This window comes from Rattus norvegicus (assembly GCF_036323735.1).
Source record: "Rattus norvegicus strain BN/NHsdMcwi chromosome Y unlocalized genomic scaffold, GRCr8 chrY_unlocalized_6, whole genome shotgun sequence".
In the NCBI taxonomy this organism is placed as follows: domain Eukaryota; kingdom Metazoa; phylum Chordata; class Mammalia; order Rodentia; family Muridae; genus Rattus; species Rattus norvegicus.
The window spans coordinates 1,350,257-1,360,595 of NW_026947409.1; the positions used below are offsets into that span (position 1 = coordinate 1,350,257).

The window sequence follows — 10,339 nt, forward strand, 5'->3', positions numbered from 1 at the left end:
CATTCAATGTTATTTCGTTTCCCATTTTCCTGCCCATAAGATTCCTACCCGTACCCTTCCCCTTCTTCTCTAACACCACTGACTGTGCCTTTACATTCCCTTGAACTGGGAGACAAACCTAGAGAGGACCAATAGCTTCTGCTTCCATTCGTGATGAACAAGGTCCTCTGCCACATGCAGTTAGAGCAATAGCTCTGTCCATGTACATTCATTGAATATTGGTCTAGTACCAGAAAGCTCTGGGTCATTGACATTTTTGTTCTTATGGGATTGAAAGCTCCTTTACCTCTTGAAATCCTTTCTCAAAATTTGCCAACAAGAGGTCTGTTTCAGTTCACTGATTTCCCACTAGCATTAATTTCTGTAGTTGGTATGATCTATCTGTGTCTCTCAGGAAATTATACACACACACACATATATATATATATATATATATATATATATATATACACATATATACATATACATATATATATATACATATATATATATATGTATATATATATATATATATACGGTTGCTGGCAGAAGGCACTTTTTAGCTACATCAATCTCATCTAGTTTTGGTGGCTGACTTATATATATATACTTTTGGTGGATCCTAAACGTATGTGGTTAGGTGGAATTGTAACATGGATTCTGAGCAACTAGGTCAAGAATGTGGAGTTCAGAAATGACAGTGCCAAATAGACTCCCTCAAGTTCTTATGAACCTATTGAAGTAGAGGTTTCACTGGTCCTCAAGCCATCCTTCTTTCTGCCCATCCTCCAGTATCGTATGTTTGGCCTTCAGAGAGAATCACGGTAAAACATCCAACCCTAATTCTAGCAATAGGAACACAGGAAAGTAGATAGTGTAGTACTGCTATCAAATAGGACTAGAGAACTGAATTCTATAGTCATTATGTCATTTGCTTTGCTGAAAATGGAATTGGAAACAGAATTTTTGAGTGCACATACAGGAATATTAATAAAGTCTCATCGTGGAATGTACAATGAGAAAGTGAAATACAATATTCATTCAATTAAGGTCTGTAGGCAAAATATTGTCCTTTGGGATATAGAGAAAACCTGGGATATTGAACTGTATGTCACAGGAATGAACCTGGGGAAAAATATTATCTAGAAGAATCTCCTCCACTCTATGTTGCTAAATCTTTTCTAGCCATGCTCAGCCCCTAACTTTGTCCATTCAGAGCAAGTAACCCCTAATGAAACAAAGAGTAATCTCTACCTTTAGAGAGATGTAGTGTGTAAAGGTTTCCACCCTTAAACAGGAGACTCTCCTGAAAGTGTCACCCTCAAATTTGGTCAATGTAAGGAAAGCTGTTTAGCAGGTAGACCATGGCAGTTTTCAGTGACTTCATTAGGCCTCCCTGAAATAACTCTTGTATCCTGGAAAGCCTTAGCTTCTTCTGTGATGTCACAAGTGTCCTGACTGCAACCGCCTCTCAGATATCCCTTGAGGACCTCTAGGGTTCACTAATTGGCCTTTAATATATTGTATACAGCCATTTGAGAGGGAGAACACAGAGGATGAAGTGATCAGACATGGGGAATATGAAGCTGGCCTTCTGTCTTGGTATGATAAGGGAAGAAATACGTGGTCAATGGGAAATCCTCTTGAGTCTTGGGTAGGGGTTGAGTTGATTCATTGAAGAGATAGCCTTGATCTGAGATTTCCACATATGGAATCAGGAGCTGGGGGCCTCTCAGAAGCATCTCAACTTCCATGCTTGTTATTTTTCTTGGTAGTCAGATAGTTTATATAATTCATTTCTTTATCCCAAAATCCACGTGTTGGCAAGGGCACTATAATTTTTCCTGAGAGCTCATAGCTTTAACCATTTTACCAAGAAGGAAAAGGTCCTAAGGAAGAAAGATAAGGCAAGTATTGTGTCCTCAGTACAGAGAAAACTCCTCCATGCATTGAATTCTAATGATGTAGTTTGTGTCTGGCATTGATATCTGGGAGGGACAAGTGCTTCTTGATGAGACTACATCATATCAGTCTTTCCACTAGTATTACTCTGAATACCATTCCCTGACAGTGATCCTTTAAAATTCTGAGTCAATAGTTGTGATTAACTGGAAGATTTCTTTTCTTTTATTTCTTTCATTTTTTTTAAATTTTTAACAAATTGTATTGCTTTTTTAATTGAAAATTTGTAAATTTACATTTAAAATATTATTTCCTTTCCCAGTTTCCTGACTATAATATCCTTTACCAGTCCCCTTACTCTTTTCACTATAACCTCTCTTACTGCCCCTGGACATTCACTTGAACTGGGAGTCAAACGTAGGCAGTACCAAGGATTCTCCTTCCATTGTAACCCAACAAGGCCATCCTCTACAACATATGCATTGGAGAAATAGGTCTGTTCATGTATATTCTTTGAATATTGGTCAACTACCAGAAAGCTCTGTTTAATTGGCATTGTTGTTCTTATGGGGTTGAAAGCACCTTCATCTCTTCTAATCCTTTCTCAAAATCTGCAAACAGTAGTTCATTTTCAATTCACTGGTTTGACACTAGGGTTCATGTTGTGGTTTGCCCTGAAGTTATCTGTGGTCGAAGCTAATTCCCCGGCCCCAAGGTCAGCTGCACTCAGAAGGTCCTGTACTCAGAATTCAGGTTACTTCACCAGAACCACGACCCCATTGAATTTGTAAAGTATATGTGAGTGGCAGGAACAGGAGAGAAGGAGGGTTATCATTGGAGGAGAAGGAAGAATGGGCAGGAGAGATATTTGAAGGAAGAGGAGGAGACTAGAGGAAAAAAGAGAGAAAGGAAGATGACAGATTGAGAAGCCATGGTATGTGAATTTAAGATTCTGCACTGTGTATTTACAGGTCGTTGTTAATGTTTTTAAGGGATGTATGGTACCTGGCTTTGTATGTTTAAGTGGGCTATTATATCTAATCAACTGGATCAAAGATTATTGTGTTGTATGTTTTTTATGTGAGGGTTTGAGTATAGGAAAGTGTGTAATGTCATGAAACACTGTGCAGCAGGAGAGGGATTGTGTTTCTGCCAAGATATCTAGCAGAGAATTTCCGACACTTAGGTTCCAGAGTTAGCAGGGTAGAAGAAAATTTTATTTTTTATTTTTAGATTTTTACATAAACACATTTCTTGTATATAATATGTTCTAGCTCTGTCTCTCAGAAAATATCTATATCTGGTTTCTGGCAGAATGCACTTATTAGATTCATCAATCTTATCCAGTTTTGGTGATATATATATATATATATATATATATATATATATATATATATATATATATATATATATATATATATATATATTCTCCTTTGTGTGGCTCCTAATGCTACGGGGATAGGTAGAATTTTCACATAGATTCTGTGCAACTAAGTCAAGAATGTAGAATACACAAAGGACAATGCCAAATAAACTCTCTCCTGTACTAATGAACATATTGAGTTGAGGTTTAAATGGACCTCAAGCCATTCCTCTCCCTGTTTTTCCTCCTGTATCTTATTCTTCCTGAAGAATAAATCATGGTAAAATATCCACAACACTCAAGTCTGACCATGGGAACACAGTAAGGTAGATAGTGCAGAATTGATATCAAATTGGACTAGAGAACCAAATTCTATAGTCCATGTTCTCCTCTGATTTACTGATGTCTGGTAATTTTGTGAATAAATAAGGATTTGGGTGTTTATCATTTGAAGTAGGTCCACAATATTTACACTGTTATACTCATTATATAGCTAGGCCACTTTTGTAGCCAAAATTATTACAGAAAATGGATTTGGAAAACAATCATGTACACAATTAAGACAATGAATGAGGGAAGATCCCAGCAGGCAGTACTCAGTGAACCATTGGATTATAAAGAAAATAAAACAGGAAAATATAAAGGACATGTAGCTGGAAAGGGAATGAATCCAGAGAGAGTAGAACAAAGTTAAGGATTGGTGTGATCTAATTGCAAACATGTGTGAAGAATAAATAAAAATTCTAAAATAAGAAAAAAAGTTCTGAAAATATATTGAGGATTTTTTATATCCTATGGAAGTCATTTTTCCGTAAAAGTAGAATAGAGTATCCTAACTTTTGTTAAGTTGCAGAAAAGTCAGTGAAAAAATGTAGTTACACTGGTTTAGTGCATGCTGTCTGCATTATTGAAATATCAAACTGAGGCTCATTAATCTGTACAGTTAACTTATATCACCTGTTCAAATAAAATAAAATGAAACACTGTGTAATGATCCACAAAACCAAACTGCACACTATAGAAGTAAATGCAAACCAAAAAAATGTCCCGTTCCTAACCTCAACAATTTTACTCTTTGAAACTCTGAATAAATATGAATATAAAGGTTCTAACCTGATACATAGCATATATTATGGTGTCTTTGTGACTTATATGGTAAGATTTTTAGAGTTGCAAATTGCCATCAATTATGTCATTCATTTTTAAAATCCTAGGACAACAAAATCTAAAATCCTTGGGCTTTGGTCCTGACAGCCAGGGATTGTACTCTGTACATGATCACTTTATATTAATTAGCTAAACTCTGAAAGGCAATTAGGTGCTTCACAATATTATATTGTTTCATTGCTATGGTTATGATAAGTGTTTCTTGTGAGAATATATATATATATATATATATATATATAATTTCTCATGACAAATTTTGCTTTCTCTTCTGGTGTTTTGTGAACTATTGATGAGCTTAAACCTAGCTTCCTTACCAACCTAGCACTTACAATAGATTATGTTTCAGTGTTGAACATAGACACACTAAAGATAGGGAAAACACTGAAAATAGTATGGGCTTTGTTCACTGTTCCAAAATATCGTTTTCTGACTTCTTCTTCATCATCTTCACCACCACCACTATCACCACCACCACCACCACCACCACCACCACCACCATCAACATCATCATCACCATCATCATCCAATTTACATGAAATTGAATTTGGAATTTTTTGTTACACCAAAGATGAAATGAGAAGTATTCTGCTTGAAGAAGAGATACTGATGAACACTAACTGCTCTGCAGTCATTTTAATGTCATAAAGACATTGCCAAAGTTGCTTCAGATGATTGAATGAAATGCTAGCATTCTATACTACAGGGTTTGAGAGTCCCTTAGTAATAGAATGGTCTTTTACAGCAAGGTCTTCATTATCAGACTTTGATTTAACCCATCTACCAACAAAATGAAATTGTCCCAGAAATATTATAGTGCCTCTACAGAAAGAGATTTTATCCACTGATACACATCTACTTCTATTTCTTAATTGTCATGTTGACATGGGCATAGGATACAATATGTTCTGATTTACTTATGGCATTTTAGTATTATTTGGGTTAATTTTGAAAATTTCAAAGGAACAAACCTATGCCATGATTGTATCCCATACAATTTTTAATTCGATCTTGAAGAGTTTCATGAAAACTGAATGTATATCTTCCATTTAAAAAATTGTAACAACCATCATGTGAAACTCCCACTGAACCTCAGTGGATTGATGTCTCTGGAAGCATTTATAGACTCTCCTACTGCATTCTTGCATCTCTATAGAGGCTTCACTCCCATAGTGGCAGTCCCAGATTGGCTGTAAAAAAATCATTTTCTGTGCCTTGGAAAGGGTTTAAAATTTGTGAAAATGGCGCAGACAGGCCCTAGAAAGTATGTTTTAAAATTATTTTCTTAAAATTAGACTTATTCATGCAATATATTTGAGTTATGACTTGCCTTCCCTCTATTCCCTCCTTCTTCTATTCCTCTCCTGTCATCTTTATCTACATTCTTCCGACTCTCACTAGAAAACAAACAGTCATCTCAGCGATAAAAATAAAATGCAAGTTAATGAACTGGAGTAGAACAAAACAAGCAGATAGAAAAGAACCAGTACAAGGTACAAGAATTAGGTACAGACACAGGGACCCAGACTTCCAATCACACACTCAGGAATTCTATGGAAACATAAAACCAGGAAAATATATACACAAAACATACAGAGTAACAATTAATAGATACATAAACAAATAACATAAGGAAGAAGAAATCATGAAGAAAAAGTCCTGACCCATTATGAGACAAGGAACCTCCAAAGATAAGGTTGAGTTCCCTTAGTGCTTTATACACAGTCTAAACTTAAATTTAATTTTTGTACCCAGTGAGATTCCCTTGGAGAAAATTAAGTTTTCATTTTCAAATGATTACCCATTGGAGATAACTTCTGGTTTAGAGATAATGTGAAGTGCAGGGCTTGGATTCTTTCAAGGGCTAATTAAGAGATAAGGAGATCTGTGTGTTGCTGTCTTCTGAACATCATGCAGTTGTGACACTCAAGAAGTCACAATCTATCTGAACAGATCCTAAATAATATTGACCCTGCCTATTCAAAGTAACTAAGGACAGTGCTGGAGAAAAAAAATGATGTAGCCAATGTGTCTTATTAGTGGTTAAATGTATAGCTTCACACCCATGTTCACCGAAATGGCTCAGGTTAAATCCAGGGGTTTATGAAACAAATAATAAAGATATGCAAGTGCTATCAGGGTTTAGTACAAAGAGGGTATGTTGCTTGGGGAGGATGAGGTTGAGAGTGTAGAGGGCTTCCATACATGTGTTGTGCATCTACGGAATTGTCAAAGAATAACTTGCTTTCTTAAAACTTCTAAATGTAACCACCAAGAAAGTTTGGGAGATATTCTCTCAAGTCTGCTCTATTTGTTTTAAAAATTGGGTCTCTTTGCATAGCTAAAATTGACCTAAAACTCCCAGTGTTCTGTCACCTGCCTCCCCTGCCCTTATTGGAGGTTTACTATACATGGACAAAATTAAAGGATATATGTAAATCTTCTGTTTATGAAATTTGACAACATAATGCAATATTCTGTTATTTGTTTTTCATTTAACAATATATCTTGAATACATGTACATGGGGAAATTCTTCATGTAACATCAGGCAATTAAGAAATGGTAGTATACTCTTTTGTTTAAATAATAGCCTACCTATGTAATTCAGATTATTTTCATTTTCATTAACTAAAGTTCATTACTGTAAATCAGCATGAACACTGACTCAGTCACTGTACTCAATGTTGATTATTTACATTGTATTTTGTATAAATTACAAAACACGTTGTTGGAATGATGTCAAGGCTGTTAAGTAATGTAATACTTGTATAAATACTGCCAAATTGCCATCTCAGAAGACTATAATAAATACATTTTGTAATCAATTTTATATGATAGAACCCATAGTATACCATTCAAAATTAATCATGCACATATTTTAAAAACGGTATCAGTCTCTGATTTCTGTCACTTGTTGAATTAGGGTATGGACTGAAGAAACTGAAGGGGAGGGCAGCCTCTATAGGAAGACCAACAGTCTCGAATCATCCCCACCCCTGAGATCTCCCAGACACTAAGCCACCAACCAGGTATCATACACGAGCTGGTCCAAGACCCTGACACATGTATAGCAGAGGACTGCCTGGTCTGGCCTAATCCTGGAGCGACGTGAGCCCCCAGGGACCAGGGATGACTGGCAGGATCTGGGGAGCATCCTCTTGGAGTAGGGGAGGAGGAAGTGGAATGGGATGAGGAACTGTGGAAGAGGACCTGGAGAGGGAGCAATGGCAGGAATGTAAATAAATAAAATAATTTTTATAATACTTTTAGTCATAAATTCAAATGCTCGTTTCTTTTAAGCATCTACATTGCAATACAATCGTGAAGTTTAGCGTTTTATGCTTACTGAACTGTGTAAGAATTAATCCTTAATTTTCTCTATTCTTATTACTTTGCATCAATTGTGTTTGCCTATGTAGAATGCTTACTATTCATAATTTGTGCAGAAAATACATTCATGATTTTTTTTTATTTTAATGATCTGTTATGTGTGAATGTCTGTGTATAAACTTGTGCACATGAACACAGGCACCTGGGGAGACCAGAAGATGTCAGATACCCTGCAGCAGCTTTTACAGCTGGTTGCAAGTGGCTTCATGTGTGTTGGAAACTGAACATGTTTGCTCTAGAGAGTAGTAAGTGCTCTTAACCTCTAAGCTAATACTACAACACTTATTACATAATAAAAACAAACCTATTTATAATTTTCTCATGTATTTCAGGGTATCTTTGAACTTGGGACATCTTGCCACATTCTAGGTGCTGAGACTACATTCAGGCAATTTCCAGCTTTCTTTCCTTTATCTTAGTAAGATGTGTTAGATCAAATATGTTAATATTATGCAGTAAATCCTCCATATGTTTATTTATAGAACCTTGGCTCAGTGTCTGTTTCACTCCTCTGCAATGACTATATTAATTTTAGAGTTCACAGTTCTCTCTTTCTTTACACAATTGATCAGATGTGTTTTTCTTTCATATAGAATGAATAAGAGCCTTTTAGTTTTTCTTTGAATAGTTAATGTACTAAGAAAATGTGTTGAAATTCCCATTTTAAGGCCAAGCCAAAACATTATTTCTTTAAAATGTTCCTAGAGTTATGTTTTTCTTTTTCTTCTTATTATTATTGTTCTCATTAGTCTCATTATTAATATTCTGTGTAAGCTTTTATGTGTTCAAGTCATGTAGTGAATATGGAAATCTTCCAAACATATATGTGTAGGTATCAAATTTAGGTTCTTGGTTTTTCATGGCATAAAATTTTATCTGCTCAGGGACCTCACTAGAACACACTGTAAAACATTAAGGTGACATATAGCTCCAGGCTGCTTTTATATATACAATGTTTCCATCATTTTGTTTTAAAAAATATTTTTGATTATTCTAATATATTTTGTTTTCAATGTCCAGTTGGTAAGTCTAGTATGCTTATTTTATTATTTAGGTAATAATTTAATCATAATTATTATGCACTTGATACCTAGCTAATATGAAATTATCTTATAAAATTGAATAAATGTAATTAGTTCCCTTCAGCATGAACCTTGGTACATAATTTTGTTCATTATTACTATGTATTTGCATAAAACAGAGAATATTTCATTGTCCCAATACTGATGCCAATTTTATACAGTATGACAGCTACCAACTACATGTGACTTTTAATCATTTAAAAGGAGTTAAGATTATATTGTTAAATGATATTTCCATAACATCAAGTAAGTAGATTTTTTTGCTTCAATTAATTAAACGTGCTACAGCAGGAAAAAATTCAATTTCCTTTGATATGTTAAAATGAAATTTATCTTTACCATTCTCCTGCCTATCAGAAAGCCAATATTCTTATACAGGAAGATTTGCCAAGCACATGGCAGGATAGCCACAAAGGCAGTGCAGTGGCATGAATAGCTTGGTGATAGCCAACAGCTCTCTAATTTTGCTTAAGTCCTGTTCAGTGAACATGGATGGTACTGGTAGTTTATCCACATATATAAGGTTATTGAAGCTGTGGTTATGGGGGAGAATGTACAGCCCCTTACATACTAAAGCCAGTATCATACCTAACAACAATCATAGCCATGTGTCCTTATATACAGAATTAATTACAGTCTCTGCAGCAAAGATCACAGTAAAAATCCCAGCCAATCATATACCCAAAAGATGCCTCAACATATAAAAGAGACACGTGCTCCACTATGTTCATCGCAGCCTTATTTATAATAGCCAGAAAATGGAAAGAACCCAGATGCCCTTCAACAGAGGAATGGATACAGAAAATGTGGTACATCTACACAATGGAATATTACTCAGCTATCAAAAACAACGAATTTATGAAATTCGTAGGCAAATGGTAGGAACTGGAAAATATCATCCTGAGTGAGCTAACCCAATCACAGAAAGACATACATGGTATGTACTCATTGATAAGTGGCTATTAGCCCATATGCTTGAATTACCCTAGATCCCTAGAACAAACGAAACTCAAGACGGATGGTCAAAATGTGAATGCTTCACTCCTTCTTTAAATGAGGAAAAAGAATACTCTTGGCAGGGAAGGGAGAGGCAAAGATTAAAACAGAGACTGAAGGAACACCCATTCAGAGCCTGCCCCTCATGTGGCCCATACATATACAGCCACCCAATTAGAGTATGAAGCAAAGAAGTGCAGACCGACAGGAGCCGGATGTAGATCGCTCCTGAGAGACACAGCCAGAATACAGCAAACACAGAGGCGAATGCCAGCAGCAAACCACTGAACTGAGAATAGGACCCCCATTGAAGGAATCAGAGAAAGAACTGGAAGAGCTTGAAGGGGCTCGAGACCCCATATGAACAACAATGTCAAGCAACCAGAGCTTCCAGGGACTAAGCCACTACCTAAAGACTATACATGGACTGACCCTGGACTCTGACCCCATAGGTAGCAATGT

The 10,339-nt window shown here is 35.9% G+C and overlaps 1 long non-coding RNA gene across 1 annotated transcript; it reads left to right on the forward strand.

The window, feature by feature from the left end:
* The first annotated feature begins 1,351 nt into the window (after nt 1-1,351).
* On the forward strand, nt 1,352-8,463 carry LOC134484772 (uncharacterized). Its single transcript, XR_010062545.1, has 3 exons — nt 1,352-1,581; nt 7,333-7,438; nt 8,132-8,463. It is a non-coding gene; the product is annotated as an uncharacterized LOC134484772 (long non-coding RNA).
* Nucleotides 8,464-10,339: the final 1,876 nt, after the last annotated feature.